General features: G+C 38.1%; 2 long non-coding RNA genes across 5 annotated transcripts in view; one reads left to right on the top strand and one right to left on the bottom strand.

Annotated features, from left to right (window-relative positions):
* Window positions 1-20,850, bottom strand: part of LOC146465702 (uncharacterized) — a 90,818-nt gene that overhangs the window by 36,823 nt on the left and 33,145 nt on the right. Inside the window, exon 3 of one of the 3 annotated variants that reach the window (XR_014868213.1) lies at window positions 11,129-12,089. The exons of the other annotated variants lie outside the window; for them this stretch is intronic. This is a non-coding gene — a long non-coding RNA (uncharacterized LOC146465702). Of the gene's footprint in view, window positions 1-11,128; window positions 12,090-20,850 lie in introns of those variants that run through there. 3 annotated transcript variants of the gene reach the window in all.
* LOC146465706 (uncharacterized) lies at window positions 7,836-13,094 on the top strand. 2 transcript variants are annotated; one of them, XR_014868215.1, is made up of 3 exons: window positions 7,836-8,024; window positions 10,536-10,673; window positions 11,972-13,094. It is a non-coding gene; the product is annotated as an uncharacterized LOC146465706 (long non-coding RNA). The 2 variants fall into 2 exon arrangements; XR_014868214.1 differs by having other exon boundaries at window positions 7,836-10,673.

The raw sequence follows: 20,850 nt of genomic DNA, 5'->3' as shown, positions 1-20,850 counted from the left end.
ATAATAATAATAATAATAATAATAATAATAATAATAATAATAATAATAATAATAATAATAATAATAACACTTATATAGCGCTTATCCGCATGCGTTCTAAGCGCTTTACATCCATGGTATTACAGTATGACTTAGAAATATGAAAACACCCTAAGGCGGAGAGCTTTGCTAAGCTGAATCGTGCAATGCTGTTAGTTAGAAAGAACCAACCGGTGAACCTTGCAAAAAAGGTGCTTAATGCAACAAACAAACGGAAATGGCGGGTGGCAAAAAGCACCTTAACTTTGTTCTTTCCCAGTGCGCTATCGCTATGAGGGTCCACTCTTCCGGCAGGTTTCACAAAAGAAGTAAAAACCTCATCAGACTGGTTGGGAATTACTAAAGTGCTAGTCATCTATTCCGCCGTCAAAAGGGAAACTCGAGATGTTCTAAAATAGCTGTACAGCAATAGCTAAAATCGCGGGTGACAAGCAGTTAAGATGCAGTGGTTAAGACATGGTTAAAATCTGGAGGTCCTGGGTTCAAGTCCCCTCTGGCCGCTTGCTGGAGGGTCCAAAAATCAAATCCATAGCTGCACTTGTAAATAGGCAGCTGGTCTGTCTACTGTCACTTCAATCAAGTTTAATCAGTTTGAATTATTTGTTTGTGAAGTTTTAATGCGGAACGATGCGCCTTAATAAATAACATATTTTATTCACTGTTTTCGTGGCCCCACTTCTAACTCGTGCTATGGTTACCTTCCCAGGCATATCAAGGTAAAGCACCAGAGGAAGATAAGCGGGCAGAAGGGGAGAACAACTTGACCTATGAGGATGTGGAGTGGGGGAAACTCCTCTGTGAGGATTCGCTGAAAAAGCAAAGAGTTTCTGTATGTCGAATGTCACAATCCGACAACCGGAAAGAAATTAAAGAAAAAACAACAAACTTGACTTAGTGCCTGCTCACATTCAGTTGTCAGCAGCCATAGACAGTGTATCCACTGGTAAAGACACTGTGTAAAGTCTGTTCTGCAGGAAGTTGGGAGTGATACTGTGACCTCCGATGATAAGAATATCCCTCTCGCAAAAGTGGCTTCCAACAGCTGGAGTGACAGTGATAGCGATGTAACGTTAAGCGTACTTCGCTTAACTTAATTCCTCACGAAGCGAGGCCGGAGGTTTATGATTTCCTTGGATTGCATTGCAACCATAAAATCCATGTTTAATAGGGGGTGGGTCATGTAATTTTCAACCTTCATTTTGGGGGTGGGTCAGTGTCGTTTTGGGCCAAAAGGAGGGGGTGGAACATGTGTTTTTTATCCACCACATTTCCAAACCCACCCTATACTTTTTGACCGGTCCCTCAGCTAGAAAGTTTTGAAACAACGTAATGAAATGGAGAGCTCTTTGACAAGTACGTTAAGCGATTCCTCTTTTGCAATAGAACACAGATTTTAGGTTAGTGATTCTGAGTTACGTAATCAATTAAAGGCTGTGATATTTAGTTCCATAACAGTGGAAAATACTCGACAGCGAGTAACTAAGGGTATAATTAGTACAATTTTAGGGCATTATTGAACAAATTCGTGTCCTGGAAGGTGTGGCCTTTCTCTCCCTACACAACTTGGTCTCATTAATTCAACAAATTTTCGATTTCAACGATTCCTACTTAGCTAGGTACTCTTCATCAAATGGTCATTCACACACAAGACATTCACTCCAATCTAAGTAATTTTAACGGAATGCTGCTAGGTTTGTGGCATTTTGCTATAAATGGAACTGAGGAACGCTGCACCTTGCTAACATCTTTTATTCACAATTGACCACAATTTTCAATTTTCCATCTCATCATGTATTCTGTAACCTTTATTTACATGTCATAAATGCAATTTAAAAATTTCGAAAAACAAGCAATTACAGGGTAGAAAATATGAATAAAGAACTTCACAATCGGATAAATTTGATATCAGGTTTAATCAAGAAGTCCTGATAAGGGTTGGTGTCGCCTATTATCTCACAAAGTCAGACATGCCTTGTTTACTAAGTGTCCTTTTAAACGTACTTAAAAAAACTTTCTACCCCAAAAATATCGCATACAGGTACAAAATAAAAACATGCCTAGCAATCCTATAAAATATATTTTATGTCTTGCTAGGCGTCATTACGTTAAAATTCTTGCCGTTTATTCGCGAGCTTAAGTATCCGTTTATGGGACAGTACATGCGGGGTGGGAGAGAACAGACACGTTTTGAACTCTAAGCGCATGTATACCATAACCGTTCTGCAAGAAAACAGCAAACGTTTTAAACAAATACAGGAGACAGCTTAGCCGTCTGTAAGCAGAGGGTACACCCACTCTGTTATTCAAAGTACGTTATTTGAACAAAGCAAAATTGTCGAAAGAGTAAGGAACAAGTCACAAAGAAGAAGTTAGAAGTTCTCTGAATAGCTTTTCAAGGAGCCTGTTTTTTTTTTTTTTATAACGGGTTGAGTATTGTCATATCTGAATTTTCTCCTGTGCATTAAAACTAATTTTGGTTTAATCCTATTGAGTCCCACCTTGTCTTGAGAAGGATCTGTTTACTCATCCCAGATCGTTTTTCCTCGCCCAAAAAGTGAGACACTTAATTGGAACTAAATAGAGCGAAAAACCAACGTTCCAGCAGAACCGCCAAATTAATGATTGTATCATCCATGTCTTACACAGAGATAGACAACTTTACTATGACCTTCTGCCCTTTTATCTGAACTAAAAAATCTCAAATGTTAAAATTTTTATAGTCAAACAACTTCAAATGTTAAAAATGTACAATAAAACAACTTGGATAGCCTAATGAGTAGCTGGCACTTCAGGTAAAAAGTGCTGCTCAATAAATTTGATTTTAATGGAATTCCTTCAAGTTTCAATTTAGGTATACACGTTGACCGTATATTAATTTCGGCTGCCGTGTTAATTTTCGCCGACAGCTAAATACAACAACAACAACAACAACAAAAAAAGCAAAAATACGTTTCACCAAAAATGTTACATTGATATTCACTAATACACGGGACCAAACACCCGCCAATACGAAAGCACTCCATTTAAGGCCACGTTTATTTTCGATCTACAGTGTTGGGTTTAGTCGAGCAATGTTATTTGAAGGGCTATAAGAAGGTACTTGAAATGTGACCATTCCTGGGTAGATTAAACAGCGTAAGATGATTGAATTCGTGCCGCTTCTTTTCTTACAGCAAATACTGATTCATTTTTTTAATATCTTGATTAAACTTATCGTGCCAGAGACAGAAAAAAACAAAGAGCTTCATTTTGTTTTTCCAGCGAATATTGCGCTCAAATTACGAAGCGTAATATAACACAGTTGAAAAATAATCTTTCTTTAGAGCACGATATAGGGCTTCGTCCTGTTTCAGATAAATTAGTATTGAGTGTTTTTCTAAAAGCATCCACTCAAGGCAAATGACCTGGCCAAAAGCTCTTGTCATAGGACTATTATACACGCCATTGACGTAATTGGAGATCTCATTGAAGGAGATATATCTCTATATTTTGCTCGACGCCCACCAGACTGGCATCCAGGTGACTAACCACACAATATCTTTTACCCTTGACGTAAACACAAACCAAAACTTCGTCATTAGATAAGAGGATTTTACTATGAAAAGACTCAGCAACGCGCTGCTATCTAGGTATCACCATTGATGCTCTAATTCTGGACACGCGATTCCCCGAGGGATTTTTTTCATAGCCCAATCTGATGGAATGTATGTTAAAAGAAACAAGTCACGGGAAGAAGTCTATATTGAACAAGGCTGCACCCTGGCGTTCCTTCGGTTGCGTGCGGTCGTTTGTTTTGATTGTTGTTCGCTTCGTATCTTAAAAGCACGCAATTCAATGTAAATCATGTCCCATGTTCAAAATATATCCAGGAGCGATATTAAACGGCTCACGCATAACTGTAGTGTTTTAAAAAATTAAGTAGGCTACCTTTTAATTTTTAACAATTAAAACCCTGTATTGTTCAATAAAAGTTTTTATGCATTCACAACAAAATAAGTACTTGGTTCCTTGAATTTCTTAACTGAGCGTGGCGATATTACTCGACTTGAGATGCACGAGCAAAAGATTATCACTGGTTCAAAATGGAGGTCAAGAACTACTTGACCTGCAATTGTTGGTACAGCAAATACCTGCTACAATGGCCAAAGAATGTGCCGTGAAGCGAAAGTTTATACCAGACATTTCTATTTATTGCTTCCTTATTTTACTTCAGAGAAAATATTTAAAGGTTAAGCACGAATGTCTCGAAGATATTTTGCTCCATTATAATGTGATCTCAAAAGCAGATTTCGCTCGTTGTTTGGAATACTTCTTTCACTCAAAAAGTCAAGTCCCGGCTAGACAATGTGTTTGTAACTTTCAGCGACTCTTTGGACGAAAGCTTCAATTGTCAATAGCTAGCACGAAGTAGTCACATGTGGTGCTATTTGTCATTCTATTTTCGATGTTTTAAGTTATGCAATCGTCAACAGCCAAATTGAGTTGGGCTACGATACTGGTTAAAGCGGAATTGCTAACATGTGTGCTCTCGAAACTAAACTTAATTTAATCTAGTACGAAACAACCGCATAAAACCACACGTATGCCGCTTGTCCTAAGTTAAGGCAGCAATTGTTTCAAATTTCATGCCGTAAGTTATTAACCTCAAGAAACCAGTTTCAAATTGACATCAACAACAACAACAACAACAACAACACTGAAAAGTGGGATTAATTTCTCTCAGCCTATCCATTTCATCGACGTAGTGTTTTTTTTGGGGGGGGGGGGGGAGGGGGGAAGGGGCAGGGGGTCCGTAAAACAAGGGAGTGGAGGCAAGGGTGGTTGACAGAAGAGGAGGTGCGTAGTTCGAGGTAATTTGCTTTCTTACGTCGTACGTTTACTCCAGCACTAGCTATCAGGGATGCTTTCAATCACGCATCTGTTACAGAGCCTTTTTGAGAAGGACTCTATCATTTTATTCAAACGAGTGCTCATTTCGGCTATTACAAAACTATTGTAGTATGAATTGTTACTAGTGAGGAAATGATAATGCGAGTTTTGCACAGCTATTTAGAAAAATGTCTACCGATTCAACGGATTCGTACTGCTGCTGATTGTTGGGTGTGCAATGTATTAAATGATACATATCATGTAAAGGATGTACTCGCATGATACACGTTTTTGCAAAACAACGAAACGATTTAAATTTATATTAGAGTGAATCTTGACAACTTGAGAATGCCTAGCAGGAGTGTCCTTGAAAAAAGACAATTCCTTTCTTAAAAAATGCGTCAGCACACTGACGAAATTTCCGTGGGCGAAAACCCAATCCATTTCAGAGTGGATCGAGGTTGTCCCTTTCTGGAGTTACACGGGTAACTAAAATGATTATCACGATTTCTGACTGGCTGTGATTGTCAATAAATGTGCCTTATTACATTATTTGCTGGCGCTGAGATCAGACTTCAGCAGCATGTAAAGGCATTGTCTGTCTCCCCCCCCCCCCCCCAAACCCCACGCCCGATTGCACAGCACCGATTAAACGTCTCCAATTTGTTTTCATCAGAAACGGCGCTTTAGATTACTAGTCCCTTACAAATGTTACCCTCATATACCGTCTAATCAAGCGAACTGAGACAAGACCAGCATGGCCTCACCAGTTATTTGAAGACTCGATTAGGTCAATTTATGATATCACCACCCCCCCCCCCCCCCCCACCCGTCACATTGCATAGGACCGATTGCCCGATTGGACGTCTAAAATCTCTTTCCGTCAAAAACTGCGCTTTGGGTTACTAGTTCCTTACAAACAAACAAACAAACAAACAAATAAATAAATAAATAGTCCCTTACTAATGTTACCCTCATATACCGTCTAATCAAGTAAACTGAGACAAGGGGCCAGCATGCCCTGACCATTTATTTGAAGACTCGGTTAGGTGGTCCTAGCCTTCCTTTTGGAGTGACTGACGTCAAAGCAAAGTTCTCAAGTGCAAAAAAACTAGCAAACAATCATACATACGTAAACAACAAAACACCGAGACAAAAAAAAAAACGAAATTTAAATTCTTGAAAGCGATCTTATACTTGCACTTGTTATCTGGGCTCCCGTCTGGCCTCGTAACTCAGTCGGTAGAGCAACGGACGATCAAATCCGGAGGTCGTGGGTTCACCGATTCCCGCGGAGGTCAAAGATTATATTCTTTCCCTAGTGCGATCTCCTTGCTAACTCTTAGTAAGAAATTCATGGGCTCACTTTAGCACTTTCACATACACTGCGGAGTTAATTCTCCCATCCATCCATTTAATTAACAGTTTTTTGCTATATTATTTGTGTGGGAAATAATAATAATAATAATAATAATAATAATAATAATAATAATAATAATAATAATAATAATAATAATATTAATAATAATAATAATAAAGAATAGAGAGATTCGCTATTCCTACACGTAACTTGGACCACGTTTAACGCCCCAGTCTATGTATAACCTTATGGCATACATAAGTTTTTACAACTGTCATAATAAAAAGAATTGAATTGCGAATAAAATTTTCTTGTCAACAGCTGCTGCAAATATGGAGGCACAACTCCCACGTTGCAAGGAAAACTCACAAAAACAACAACAACAACGAGAATGCTGTATTAATCAGTAAATGACACAGGCATACTCGGAAAAAAAATCCGAGTGCTCCTATCAGGAGTCGAACCTAAGACCTTCCGATTACTAGTTCGGATGCTCTACCACTGAGCTTCAAGGAGACTCGTAGGAGCCAAGGCCATTAAACTAGGTTCATGGGACAAACATCCTGCATACTGCTAGGATTGGAATGTCAATGTGTGGCATATGTGCAATGGAAATAATGTGATGGAATATGTTAAGCCTGTGAATAAATGACGATGATGAAATCTGAAACTTGATGCTTGCAAATGGCGACCCTCGATACTCGAAAGTAGCGACCTCCTTGACGTCAAATTTTAAATTCTCTAATAATACTAGTTGAGACTGGAAATGAACACCGATCACGACATTTTAACTCTGATGATCATTTCCTTAATTCTCATATTGTGAGGAGAAATTAGATGCTGATCACTATTATGGCTGGCCTCAAACGCAACTTGATTTTCTTACAAACAAAACCAAAGACATAACCTGCTGCTGTATACCAAACTACTTTGGCTTACTGGCAAAAATCATCATTCTCAGTTTCTCAAGAAAGCAGTACTTCTTGCTGATGTAAAAAATATTTAGCGCATTTTGCAGCACAAATTGTGGGTGTGTCTTCACGTTCCTGGCGAGTTTGGGCTTATTTGTCTGTGTACCCATTGGTGTCGTACAATGATTTACGTACTGAAAATAAAGTGCAGAAGTAAAGAAAAATGACAAAAAAAGGGTTTAGCAGAAAACAGGAAGGGCTTTGTTTCTCTCAGTTCTTTCTCTTAATTACGAAAAAAAATCGTGTGTTAATAAAACCAAAAGTAACAGTTTTAGTAAAATGTTTTAATTTTTGCTTGAGTTCCAAGCTCGTGTCAAATTGAGTACTAAAAACGTACTTGCAGAGCTGAGGATACTATCCCTAATTCCGCAAGCATATAAATAAAGATTTCTTTTAAATTGCTTCAATTAAAAAGAGCCCAGACTTTATAAAGCAAATATAATGGTCCCTGGGTAATGGAAAAACAATAATTCAAAAACGCTAATGACGAGACGAAAGCGGATTATCAAAGAATGTCGCCACGCGATCTGAACTGAAATAGTTACATTTCCAGAGTTCACGTGGCATTAACCCCATTACAAATTGTTCGTGAGAAATCGAAGCATAAGAAGACCCTTTTGCAAAACATAGTCAATATCATTCGTTCTTATGGTCCGTTGCTTTTCTTGAGATCTAAATAATCTAAAAATAATAACTAAACAGCAATTTTTCAAACGTTGCTCATATTTCATTTGCGCTAAGGAATGAAAAGAATTCAGCTGAAACCTGTAGCAAGTCACGGCAAGGTAAGTGCTGTATCATGCACTTGTTGTTTTCGAGTTATCAAGGCCTACTCAGTGCCAAATCAAGATAATCAGATAGGTTGTATTTGGCTCGTATGTTGGCAAGCTGTTCTTTCCAGCTTTGTCACCGTAACTAAAAGACAATGGAAGAGAATTGGGTTTCGTGATTTCCAATTGATTGTACAAGGGATTAATGACTCAAAAGGGAAACTGTCACGAGCGGTTACAGACGTCAGAAGCCAAATTCGTCCACAGAGACCAATACTGCGAAACCAAGGTCCGGTGTGGCGACAGTATTGACGTCATAGGCTACTAGGAAATACACGCGAGAACCACAAGTCACGGAAACATGTTTTTCTCTTTGCCCCCACCATCATGAGACAAAAATATATATTTCACAGCTTTAAAAGTGCGATACGATAATGCCCACTTTCGAGATCTAATATAGGTTTGGGAACTGAAAATATGCTACTGAAAAAAGGCACGAAGGATTGACTAACCTTAAAGAAAGTTCCATGCATATTAAAAAAGGAAGTTGTTATTTTGTGCGTAGTCACAAGGGTGTTTTTTAATTGTAAAACATTCAAAAAATGGTTCATTACAAATTTAGTTTAATCGTGGGCAGATACTTAACCTAATCGGATTCTTCCTCCAGTTTGAAAGAAGTGGACGTCCTTGTAAACAAAACTATCGCACACACTCGTAGTGTTTGCTAATGGCAGTTTTAAGTGTGGTTTGCCAGAGTGAAATTGCAATTTTAGACAGCACCTCATCATTTAAATGATCTGAGAACTCGGTCACTTCTTGATACGAAACGAAACCTCATCACCTAAGTTTAAGAAAATAAGAGAAAGCGCAAGTATCCCCACGTATTAACTATCTTATTCTATGGATGCCACCGTATTACAGCTAGATAACATTAACTGTTGATGTATTTAAGCCCAAACATATGCCGTGATCTGCACTATTGAAACACTTCACGTGTAACAACCTTCCCACATCCTTGGTGATTTGTAATCCAAATTCCCTCCTAACGATATATCTTCCAATATCAACAGGAAAACTATATTACGTGGCTTTATTACTTCCGGAAACAGACTGTCTTCAGTATTATTACTGTCGAGTCATTAAAATTGTTCTCGTTCCCACGCTTAATTTCATCAGTGGCATGAAACGTTTTCTTCTATAAATGACTTGAGTTTGCATTTTTCATTCCAATCCATACATTTTATCACTGGCGCATTTTGTTTAACTAGTGTCTCAAGAGGTGAATCTCAATATGCTCACTCGAAAAAAAACAGGAGCTAATACAAGTAACTTAAGTGTGAGGCTCTATACAAAGGTTAGATAGTATAAACAGAATAATTTAATCTCGCTGCCATAAAAACAGCTACAGATGATTCAAAGACAAGCAAGCATTTTTGAAATTCTAGGCTAATTTACAAAAGCAATTAACATTCGATTTTACTCAGATTAAATGCAGGGGCAATACATGGACACTGAGGTTAACCAAGAGATCTTTTAGCAGCTTTGACGTTTTCAATACATTAATCATTTCCCTTTATGAGTCACTTTGAGTCATGGTGCGTGGTTCTATCTTTGGAGCACGCGGATGGAATCTTGGTGACACTACTAAAATGAAAGCCACTGAGTGGTACCAGAAGCGATTGAGTACTTAGTTCCTGTGGTACTATTCTAATTTGTTGCAAGTAAAATGTAATTAGGAATTGTTTATTGACCTTGGGCACTACTGGAAGTGCTAACGATAAAACGTGAACAGGAACACGCTCATAGGAAACACATGAGGGTGGTCGGATGCACGCTTCACTGGCGACGCCCATCATTTGCATCGCTTTTCGAAGTTTGCTTCGGCTTGACCAAACAAAAAACAATCTCAAAATCCAAATATTAAACATACAGAAACATCGAAACGATTTAAGACTGAAAATTCCACCCCCTTCTGCTATACAGTAAATCCAATTTATAAATGAGTCAAACGAGTTCATGTCAAACGGAGTAAACAAATAAACGACAATTTTGCTCTTGCAGAGCATCAGTGGTTTCTTATGACTTCCATTTCTAATGAGGGTGCTTTTGTTTACACCATTTCCAAGAGGTAGTGTTGCAGCTCCATTAAAAAAGTTCCTGAGAACATGCAACAGAAGCTGCACTGTTTTGAGAACTTTGCAGAGCATCAATGTTAGGCGATGGCTCTTGATAATGCTCAATTTGTTTCAATAAAACAACCTGTGTACACAAGAGCACACTAGCGCAGGCCTGCTTTATACTTTTGGGTATACAGTCAAACATTTGACTCGGTTGAGTCAGGATAAAAGCTACCAGACACCTTAACCCACAACTGACGTCCTTCATCACAATGGCTCAGTTCCAACTGGTAAAGAACGAATGTGAGAATACTCTTAACAATCAAGCTGTTTGCCTAATATATTTTGTCAACATTTGCAGCGCAACTCTCGGTAATATTGATGGTGCCATGGAAGTTTATTTTTTCAGTAGCAGAATAATGAGCAAGCTGCTTAATAACAACGCCTGATCATGAAGCTCCAGAAAACGGCCAAAATATAGAGAAAAATCAGTCCTGACCGAGAATGCCCAAAAGCTTCACTGTACATACAGACAGCTAAAGAGAAGGTAATTAAAATCTTTGTGCAATACTATAAACGAAATAAAATTGTAATGATAACTAGATTTCTGTACAGATATTATGCAATATTTACAACGAGGGTAATACAGATTACTGCGAATATCAAATTCGCCTGCCTTTATTGCAACAGTCAGACAAAGATGCTCATCCATTAGCACAAGACAACACATGACAGCAAGCAGAACCGGCAATCGCTGTCCTATTTATTTGACTATAATCGAGCTAAGCTTTTGAGATTAGGTGCACTGCATGAGTTTACAATAAAACGAGAAGATATTCACCACAGTAACCAAGGTTTAGTTTGAAATAACAAAAGGAGAATTAAAAAGCCTGCACAGTACGGTGAAATTAAAGATAAACAGTGGATAATATCTTACAGCCATAAAATGCATGTCGAACGAGGCAAGATTTACAGCGATGGCAATAAAGATTACTGTACGTATCATTTTTAATCTGCCTTTACTGCAACAATCAGATGAAGGGCATACAATACCCTACATGCCAACAAACAGTACAATCATTGCATCTTTTTTATTCGAGTGTAATAGAAGTCAGCTTTTGCTGACTCTATCAGTAAGGTACGATGCACGCGTTTACTACAAAACAAGGAGCTATTAACCAAATATACCACGATTTATTACAAAGGAAGAAAAGCCTCTAGTAAAATAAAATAAAAAACATAGGATAATAATAGTCTTTATTAAAACAACAACTCCTAACAAACGTAGGCGTTTTATACTTGCAGCAGAATATAAACTCTAAGTTGCGTGAGGGGACATTTATAGATTACCTCACATATCATTTTATCTGCGTTTCACTGGAACAGTCAGATCAAGCTATCATGGAAGCAAGATACAACATGTCAGCAAAAAGAAAAATCTGCGTATCTTCTTATTTGAGTTTAATTGACGCAAGTCTGCATTACAGCTAGAGAATTTAAACACGTCGAAACAAAAACTCTTAGTCGAGCGAATCAGGCAATACAAGAGAAACAATTGAAATGCTTGCTACAAAACCATTCCGGCCTAAAAAACTGCAGAGAAAGACGCTCTCTTGCATAAAATAGCTTTGCATAAATCTTAATACAAATATAATCCTGTGTTTACCTTCATTAACTTGTCAGGAGAACCTGCATGTAGTACTGACATTCCTGCATCACAAAAGCGAACAATACAGTAACCAAACAATGTCAGTTCTTTGCACCTCTTACAACAAAATTCAATAAAAGGATTATTTTTCTTTGTAAGACTAAAAAGTATTCTTCTTTTTTTTTTCAATGGAGCAGAAGAATTTTGCAGCCCACGTCAAAGTCCTGGGAATCAGACACAGTGAATCTTCTCGAGATGGTTCTTTGAGCTAAGTGTTCTCTCGAACTCTTGTACGATACTGTGTAACAAGGAAATCTGTTTAAAAAAGAAAATGAAATTCGTATACAAAGCAGTCATAAAAAAGGATTTCATTGAAACTGGAGGATGATCATCGTTCATTGGCAAGCTTAACGACAAGAGCAAAACAAGAATGTACTCTAATTATCCTGCTTTGTAAGCAGGTCGTTTTGAAGGATTCATGCTGAATGGTAAAATGGAAGGAGGATTAGTTAGGGGAAGAGTCGGATAGTAGCAAAAACAGTATACTAACTGCAATTGAACATTCTAGAAAGTGTCAAACATCACTAATACTTCTTGCAAGCCAGTTTTGCTTAACCATTCTCCCCTTTGTATTGCAAGAACAAACTAAAAATGAGCAGAAATACTGAAAAAAAAAAGAAAGATTGCTGAACTATAGACTTATCAAAATAAACAACAAGATAATTTTTATATCAGAATGGGGTAACATTCTTATTAAACAAAAGTTCACGGGGGCTTAACTCTCAAACAATCTTGTTTAAAAATTAAAGCAAAGCGAAGATTTAAATTGTGCAAACATACGTTCTTGCATAACATAGCGGAAGGTTTATATGGGATAATCACACCTCATGTCGACAGAAGATATCAAAACGATGAAATTTTTATTGGATTTGGCAGCTTTCTGACCCAAGGCAGTGTTCCTACAAGCGGGAAATATCAATTCAATCGTGCGATTCAAGTGATTGGCTCACAACGGGGACAAGATGCCGATGGAAAAGGTAATAAAAACTGCTAAGCCACCTGCAAATTCTGAACATTTTTGGAAAGAAAGCGAACCTTGTGAAGCAACTCTATACGCCTCAAACAATTGTCATTGCCGTGTTAATATCATGCAATGTGCAGAATAATTGCGATTATTAATGAATATCTCATTAACTGTGCAATTCTTAGCGCCTTGATAGTTGAACATTCCAGCAACATTTCCGGATGGCCTCTGTGTAATTGACGATAATCACGTTTACTACAAGCGTGAATAGCATTTCAATAAACCTCATCTTTCAACAGTTTAGCCTCATTTATTAAGACTTCAACCTTAAACGTTGCTTAATTCTTAGAGAAAAAAGAATCCTGTTCTCATCCTGGGATTTGAAGACTCACTGACAATGGCAGAAAAATGCGATTTTTATAACCGAAATCCAGTAGATTCCCGCCACTGCGTTCGTTTAAATGGCGGGAAAAAATGCGTTCGGGAAACCACGACAACCAGTAGTAAATTATTGTCCCACAGTGTCCAAGAATAACGGCTATTATTAGTTCCGAGATAGCAAAAGGCCTGATGCTCGAGATAACACACGTCTGTTGTAACTCTGTTTCATAAAAGCTCCATTTAATATATTCGTTTTCATTTCGGAGCTGATCAATCTGTGGTCTTTCTCTCTTGGTTCTTTTACAAGGAAATTGTAGATGCTAAAATGTTCAAGTTCGGTTAGTTTGACCTAATAATTTTCGCTTTAGGGGTTCTCTCTAATCCTTAAGGTAATTTAAGTCTCCAGATATACACACATGAGCGAATTTTTACTTTGATTTAATAGTGACCATTGTTCTGAGTAAATAGTTCAGATACCTTACCTTTTGACTGGAACTTTCCCTTTTTAGGTCATACATATATCATTTCGTTAATTCGGGGGGATCCATCTCATAAGCAACATCGGTATGTGCAACAAAGAGTATAACACATTTTCGGCGCAAATAGGGCATAGATTTGAACCACCACTAAAAAGGGTCATGTTTTTCCTGCTAGTCACAAACAGGGTGTACCACCGCTGTAGTTGATGAAACAGTTTCAAGTATTTTTTGGTCTCATGAAATCTGAGATAACTCCGCACTTGTGTCCCTTAATCAGTTTGATTAGGTCTGGCCTGGCATAATGGTGAACGATTTTGCATCCTGAGAATGAAATAAGGTTTGAAAAATTATATACTTTGCTCTGAAATTGGATTTCACCTCTAAACGGGACACCTCCACTATACGTTCGGCAAATTCCTTCCTTCCTCCACCCCCTCCCACCCCCATTCTCTCTCTTTTCCCGGGTTAATCCACCATATTCTAGACAAATTAGGGGAAACTTAAAAACCGATGCAGCCTGGTTTCTTGAAGGTTCGTCACCTTTGCCACTTTCCTTTTAATGTCATTTAATTAATTTATTGACTAAGCTTCCCAACTCCGCGGGATATTGGCTGCATTCTCTTTTTGCGTGTTACTAGACCTCTTTGGTTCACCTCAGTTCTTAAACACGCTGAAAAAGAACTTGGCCAATATCCCATAGTATGACCTAAGACTAAGTCAACAATCTCCATGCATGGTAAATGTCTAGCAAGTAAGCCTTTCGAAGCTGCACATTATATTGTGAAACAATGATGGAGGGGATGAATTGTAGGGTGCATTAGCTCTAATAACAAGAATTTTAACTATAAGGAGATTAAAAGCACCAATCCCATTTCCAAATCCTGTCGCCCTATAATCCTGAGAATTTAGCTCTTTGCACTGAAAAAAATTCCTAAGCTAACTGCCTAAGGTACCCATCGATCTAAAATTACACCGCGCATTGTTGGTCAAAACCATGTCAGGCAAAGCACTTTCTTCCAAACAAAACGTAGGTAGGCATTCTTGTTTTATAAAACTACTATGGAAACTACATAATACGAAGGTTTCAGAATTCATTGGCAGAGCTGGTAGCTGAGGTATCAGTTAACTCTGCGCTAAGTATTTCGAATCTATTGTTGTCGTATAACCGAAACTTAGTTTCTACTTGCAACTCTTGGACGGCGCCGAACGCACTGACCTCGACGCTTTTTGAAAGGCGATAAATCAAGTGATATACGGGGAAGAATTTATCCGCGAAAGGATAACATTAAAGGAGACCCGCCGTCGTAGTCACACTCTTGGCAGAAACTAATCTGGTACAATATGTACTCATTTGTAACATTTTGAGAGAGTTACGTCAATACATTTAAGTTTTTCTGCCAAAATTCAGCCATGTCTTAGTCTTAAGATTATGCAATTTTTTTTCCAACTGCCAAGGAAACGCGGACAGTAGCATTAACAAATTATCATTTCTGAAGTAATTAACCTTTGGAACTGGTAGGTTGCTACAAGCAAGGCGCGATTTCCTGCCGTATGTTTCCGACTTCCAGTATCAGTTATTCTCGGAAAACAAAACAATTTAAGATCACCACCCAACAACAAAAATGGAAGAAAGATAAAGCATTTAATTTCGACAATACTCTCCAACAGTCGGCCACACAGACTACCAAACAAACAAAGCGAAGAAACACCTAGAAAACAAGTCAAGTGCTTTTTACCTAACGCATGATGACACACAACATATACTGGACGCACAGAAGTCGCGACTTGAAAACTGCACGCGACCATTTAGGTCCAACCATGTTCCATTCCATTGAGCAAGTCACGAAACACTGCTGACTCTCTAGTAAACAACTTAACGATTCCTATTCAGTTAAGTGACACATAGGCGACTGTCTATATCGGCTTTGCAAGATTTCAGTGCACGCTAGGTTGTTGCACGTCACGCGATTTCAGAGAAATCAAAAGAAGTGAGTGGGAAACTTTGATTCTTCAATCAGTAACGAGGCCAAAAACGTCAAAAAACCGGACGATTCTAAGAAAGAGACAGAGAAGCAGTGAAGAAAGTCAAAATACAATTCCACGCGTTATGTTTTTTCTTCTCATTTAAAACACAAAGAGGATTGACTTTTAATTTTTTTTCTCCCACCTGTAACTACATGCTTACTAGATAATGTAGGGGTAAAGGTCGCTGGAAAATCGGAGAAAGGCAAAAGAAAAAGTAAATCGTTAAAAAAAATAATAACAATAATAATTAAAAAAAAAAGCTGAAAAGAAACGACATATTTATTACTATAGAATTAACATCAGAGCAGTTTATTTTTCGTCTATCTCTTAAATGTCACAAAATTAAACTTTTGATTGTACTGTCCTCTGTCAACAATCCCTAAATAACAGAGTAAGACTACTACATTTGTTAAACGTTATCATAAATAAAAGTCAACGTTATGCCTCGCTGCTGATGAGTTAAAGATTGTTATTTGGAAAAGTTACTCTCTTTGTTGCATTGCTTTGTAACATTGTAGAAAATGTGGACCCAAAGGTAATAAATGTGACGCGAGCCAAGCGTCGAGAGATTTCAGTGTTGTTGTTTTCCTAAGACCAATATCGAAGGAAAGCCAACCCTGGTTTGATTTACGCGGTATTTAATCTTGTGGTTGTTTTTAACGGCCATGTCGGTCTGCTGCGATGAATATAATAAGAGGTTGGAGTGATTCAAGCTATTAGGAACAAACAAACGTTAAACATCACACCTGCGGGGCACTTCTAAAGGGAACTTCAAGTACTAATAGGGTCCTTGGGTGCTAGTGCCACGCTTATTAAATTATGCCTCTCATATAAGGAAAGAGACGCCCCGGTTTTCCAGTGGGCCCAATAACATGATCGATATATATGTGCCCGACAAAGATTTGCATTCTAAGATGTAAATTCATCGGGGTTTGACGTAACGTCAAAAAGTCAACCGTTAAATGATAGATAAAATTCGAAAAGGAGACTTCATGGGATTCATGCATGACACTTGTGATATGGCAGTAAATAGGTTAGTGAGTTTAATAACAAGTGCCAAAAGAAAACGTCGCATCATTCTATCGATGAAAGTGTGTTCTTGAGAACGTTTAGAGAAGTCGCAGTAACCCAAAGTTTTTGTAATATTTGGTTACTTGCTTGTTATACGGATCTACGGTTTGAGGATTTAGTAAATTAAACTACCGGTGCAAAATGAATACGACGAATGATTCTGTTAGCAGGATTTCACGCATTCCAGTACTTGCTAATTTTTAAAATATATATATGAATAGTTTGCTTTGGTGAATAAAATTGCAAGTGCTAAAAGAATACCATACGTCATTCTACCGGTGAAAGAACGTTCTAAGAACGTTTAGAGCAGTCACAGTTGACTTCGAAGCATCAGTGCCATTGCTTGCTTATTTTGTATAAATACACGAATGATTTGGTGGGTGAATACTTAAAAATACAAGGGCCAATCGATGAAGGGATTTTTTTCGAGAACGTTCGGGACATTTACTACCATTTACTTATTACTCGCTCATTGTACAAATTCACATTTAGAACTTCTACATTGGAACACATCAGTACATCCATGGACTCCTGAACCTTTGAACAACAGGTTAAGGAAAACCGCATCGCTAGAGCTGCCACGAACATGAACAGAATATCGTTAAGTCCTGACTCAGTACCACGGTTCGCTATATTGATTAGCTAAAGTTTTCTCGACCACAAACGAACCTTCAGCTCAGTCTAATCTGTCTGTCGAGTCAAATGTATGTTACTGAATGTATGCAATGTATGTATGTTTCACTTCAGGATGCTGTTTATTGTGGTGTAAAAGGCTTTAGAGACTCTTGAATCTCTGAATATAATTTTAGACAAACAACATTCAAATGAAATCGTATGAGTAGTACTTTCCTCCAGATGGTGTTGTTTACTAGGCTTTAAAATGTGGTTCTAACGTTTGCGTCTGTGGCCTAGAAGCCGTTAATTGCTTTCCGGCAACATTCAAATTAACTGTGTAGCACTTTCCCATGGTGCTGATTATTTTTCAGTATTTTGCAAATGCTTTGAATTTCTTGGCCGTCTTAGTACTGAATTGATAACATACTGGGAATGGGCGACCCGTTTTACACCGCAATGGTTTACAACACTTAATGTGGTTTAAAGGAAATACAGTTTTACCACCAGCTATGTGTAAGCCGACTCTGGCCGGCTAAATTTAGCGCTTTTATAATACTTCTACTTCCTCTACACTGAGCCAAACAAGTTGAAAGGTTCCAGTGATGCTAATTTTGAGCTGTGCCTTCGCTTCTGGAAATAGATTTTGCTACTTGCACAATGTTTTAGGGATGACTACATCACCGTGGAAGCGGCAAAAATATATTTCAAAAGCGGCGCAATATCATTTCAGGTTTTAGTAACATCCGAGTGCAAAACACATCTGCTGATAGAAAACCTCTGTCTCTCTAGAATACAGAGAAATGGAAAACTCTAAAGGAGACGTTTCAAGTAGTAAGAACACTAAACTGAAGGAGACCAGATTTCAACATGAGTGGATAATTGTTCTTTTCAATATTGTTCCAAAGAAGAGCAGTTACACTACATTTCGCATTTATTACAGTGATCAATGTTTAAACTAGACTGTCAGGATCTACGATATTCTGCTTTTGATGAAGTCTGGCGCTGTTCTGAATGAAAATATTTTCTCGTGGCATACAAAAAATAGTTTTCTTCGTCACTATTTGGTATGGGTACGCAGGGCTATTGTGAAAACCCTTCATAGCAATTTGTTTTGGGTATGAGTGCCACAATCGAGTAGTTTTATTATCGCCACTATTGCTTCTATGTACTTCTCAAATACAAGTACATTTCTCACACTAAACGAATTCCAAGAAACTATTTCGAAATGTGATAAGGGGAGGTTTACAATTAAAGAAGTTATAAGGTGCTTTTGTTCAGAAAATCACTTTTAAGGAGCGAGTCTAGGCGCGTCGGGGGTTAGTTTAGAACTGAAAAATTAGAACAGGCACAACATCAAGGCAAGGAAAGCAGTCGTTAGAAATTATTAGAACTCACAAGTATTTGCAGCCAAAGAGTTTAGCAATATGATACAAGAGCCAACGATCAGAAACGATGAGTACTTCATTTTCTAAAAGTAAACAATAAACGAACCCTAAAATCAAAGAAAATTTTCATTTTCCCACCCGGATTATAAGAGCGTCCGTAAAAAGACGCCAGTTCCAATTCATAAAGACAGGGGGGTTCCCGCTTTGGAAACGGTACTGTAATCAAGGACAAAGAATTCTAATTAATGTCCAATCAATTCTAGCTCAGTCAGCTCTTAAGAAGACATTGTTGGCTCACCATAAGCTCAACAGGGTGTTCTCTTACACCAACACAAGACTCTTGCCTGTCCTTTGTTTGTCGACGCAGGAAGTCGAGTCGCCCCAAACCTCCTTAAAGGGTCTTTAAGTTGTTTGGCAGGGGTCAGATAAGCCCTTACTGAAGAATTGTCTGTTCATCCAGAGTCATTTGGTAAGGATAAACAGAAGTGATGAGAAACAGGCATAGAAGATAGTCAGAAGTTTTGCAATTACCTAAAGAATTCCAAACTACCATAATCGATCCCAATGTTCAAATTCGTAGTAATTCAGCTTGCAAAAAACTATGCCATACAGGACTACAGAACAGTGGTTCGAACTGCGAATTAAAACTATATTTTCGATCACAAAGACAACAGGTCATGAAGTAAGCTGGCGTCGACAAGAAATATTTCCTCTAAAAAAAGTTAAAATAACACCACGAGAGAAGACGAATCCTCTTAACATAAATAATTTAATAAAAGTGGTTCAGAGCAGTAAACAATTCTTTACGGCCATTTTTTGCCTCACTTCGTTTCTGCACTTCTTTTTAAGCACACTTCGGATTATCTGAACTGAATCCTGTTATCAATGCAACTGATCTTTGTCTCTAAAGTAACTGACTCCTCCCTATCCACCTACTTGTCGTCAAGATGGCTATCTGCCATTCTACTGTGTACACACGCTGAAAGCTGGCCCATTTTGTTCTACGAGCATTCAAATTCGACTAACAATAGAAAAACAAACCTAAGGTAAAGCGAGAAGCTTCAACTTCGGCCCCTTCAGTCACTTAAAATAACCGCGACTAAGAGCATGTAGGCTCGCACAGAAAAAACCTGTCAGTAGATGAAGCGGAGTAAGCACGTGTCGACGTTCACGACTAGGTCAACGACCACAATTGCACAAACGCTCATTTCCTTCCTTTGGCTCTGAGAATACCTTCCTACACACATCCGGCCACAAGGCATGACTCATTATTTATCAGAGTCATCAATTTCTCCTCCAGGGAGCGAAAAATAACAGTCAAGGTTCGCGTGACTTTTTGGGCTTTCGTGCCGTAAATCAAAGTTGTTAATGTATTCTCGACAAAAATGCTATCTCCACAACAGCCCCGGGACACGAAACATAGTTTTCTTTTGAAAAACACATCCATTAGCTCAATAACCGTTAATCACGCTTAGGATATCGAGGACTAGACGGCGTCATTTCCCTTTCAAAACTAATGTAGCGTGGCTAATATTGGGCCAAAGTTGACATCTCCTTTCCGTTCTCGCTCCACTAAGCTCAATAACTTCACGTTGAAGTGCTCCTTAAAGCAAATTAACACAGGAATACGAACTTTATTGCCAATTTTAGGCACAAATAAATAGATCAAGATGGATATTTTCCCTTGGATAGATTGAACAGCGAACATTTTATTGATTTTACGAAAGACAGGAGATGAAGCGGAATATTTTTTCGTTCGTGACGACTCAAAACGGCACTTTGCTATCTCATAAATATTCTGACTTTTAAAATTTGTGGTCTATAATTCAAATTCACAGCCTTTTATTTTTAAATTTTTTTTACATTTCACGAACATCCAGCTATAGAATCCCTATTTTAGGAAGAAAATCCCTTGAAATGGGTAAGTGAGTTCTCAAGTCGAATAAAAACTCCGAAGTACCACCATTCTCGTATGTTTTGATACTTTGAGTGACTCCTATTTGACGCAATTACGGCCCTCATAAACACATAGCTTTGGGCACAAAATTTACGCTTCCGTTCCCTCGCGTTTACGGCTTCAAAACTGGTTTGCTTAT

Source organism: Pavona decussata, unplaced genomic scaffold (genome assembly GCF_977016875.1).
Source record: "Pavona decussata unplaced genomic scaffold, jaPavDecu1.1 SCAFFOLD_155, whole genome shotgun sequence".
NCBI classification, from domain to species: Eukaryota; Metazoa; Cnidaria; class Anthozoa; order Scleractinia; family Agariciidae; genus Pavona; species Pavona decussata.
The sequence above is the reverse complement of the archived record's forward strand: the minus strand, read 5'-3'. Positions and strand labels throughout refer to the sequence as shown.